The following is a 1,716-nucleotide window of genomic DNA, read 5'->3' as shown; positions in this document are numbered from 1 at the left end:
TGCTAACTGTAAATAATTTGCCTCTAACCTTCCTGCTGTTAACTGTGCTAGCCCCTCCCCAAGTTATCAGTGAAAAACTCTGCTTCACCTTGTCAGCCCTACACTTCGTCAAATATGTGTTATTAGGTTTAGTGCATTAAGTAGTGTAAAGTAATTATTAAAACATTAAAAAGCAACAGAAAGATAAAGGCAATAAATTTTTTTTCATGCCTCTCAGAAAATTTTAAAGCAAGGTCATGATTCTGTCACTTTACAGATAACAAAATGTTGGTAAAAGAAAAACTTCTTTGTGTTTTAAAATCCAAACGAACACAAAAGTGTTAAAATTAAGTCTTATATTTCTATTAAAAGTTTTATTTTAATTTTAAAGTATTTACAAAATTATGTAAAAAATAATGTGGTTAGCCTTTTTAAACAATATAGTTAATTTAATGCACAGTAAACACCTAAGTATGCTTTATAGTACCCTTAGTTTTAACTTTGTGCTACAGCAATGGTTGTTCTTTATTTCTGCATTGAAAAAACTATTATTTTAAGTGCATTCAAAATATCAGCACATTATATAAATCTGTATATTTGTGTCGCAGTGAAAAAATAATATTAATAAAAAATATATTATATATAATTTTATAAGTAATATATAAAAGTAACTAAACTATAAGCAAATTAACTAGTATTAAATATAATTTTAGTCTTAAGTTCTAAATGTGTAAATGCATCAGATGTCTTTAACTATATTTTGTAATAATCTAAGCATTTAGTTAATTTAGTATATAATATTTTTTACAAATTATTCACTTAAAGTCTTCATAGTAAAAACAGTTGTTTGTATTTTTAAAATCAGTTTTTATACCTTTAATAATCATAGTTCATGCTATTGTGTTTAATCATAAAAATTTTAACACTTTATTGCAGCTGTCTTACTGTTCTACTGCAAAACCAATTTAAAGAAAACCTATTCATTTACAGCAAATGATTTCATACTTCAGAGTGAAGACTCCTTCTACAGTGCTCATTAACCATTTTACTTAAAAAATTTTTACTGCTTATTAACCATTTTACTTAATGTTTTAAACTTCAAATTAAAATTGTTTTAAAAATGTTTTGTGTTAAATCTAAACCTTAAAATTTATTTTCAGCAAAGTTCCACTCCATCTACATTAAGTACTTCTCAAAACTAAAAAAGTTTTTCTACAAAAATTTTTTTTTCTTCTCACAAACATGCTAGCTAAATATTTAAAAGCGCTTGTCAATTTTTTATAAATAAGTCTTAAATCAATCCTTTTGTCTGTTTATGTGTCTGTTGTGATGAATGAAAGTGGCCACAAGTGTAAAATGTTGTGTTTAGTGTTGTTTTGTTTTGTCTGTTTATTTGTTATCTCTACATTTTATAATAATACAATTTTTAAAGCCTTATCCATTTTTCAAATTTCAATTAATTTTTTCAACCTGGTTCAGTCTGGTCAGTTCACAAACTGGCATCTTGCAACTAAAAATCATGTGTTAAAAATTATGTATTAAGCTAGCTTTGTCCTTCTAAGAACATGGCGGAAAGTGTGAGGGATGGCAAACCCCAAATTTCTCAATGGCCATCGGGGATAACTTTTCCCTGGAGAATTTCTGGACTTTGCAGTCACCCAACTTTCCTGCTATGTGTAAGTTCAGGCCTATAGAATATGTATTTATAGCTAAAAAATAGCATCTAGCTTTAAAATA

At 27.0% G+C, this 1,716-nt stretch overlaps 1 non-coding gene across 1 annotated transcript; it reads left to right on the top strand.

Moving 5' to 3' along the window:
* Positions 1 to 431: 431 nt before the first annotated feature.
* On the top strand, positions 432 to 561 carry LOC126016468 (small nucleolar RNA SNORA22). Its single transcript, XR_007498267.1, has one exon. It is a non-coding gene; the product is annotated as a small nucleolar RNA SNORA22 (small nucleolar RNA).
* Positions 562 to 1,716: the final 1,155 nt, after the last annotated feature.

The sequence above is a fragment of the Suncus etruscus genome, chromosome 8 (assembly GCF_024139225.1).
Source record: "Suncus etruscus isolate mSunEtr1 chromosome 8, mSunEtr1.pri.cur, whole genome shotgun sequence".
Lineage (NCBI taxonomy): Eukaryota > Metazoa > Chordata > Mammalia > Eulipotyphla > Soricidae > Suncus > Suncus etruscus.
The sequence above is the reverse complement of the archived record's forward strand: the minus strand, read 5'-3'. Positions and strand labels throughout refer to the sequence as shown.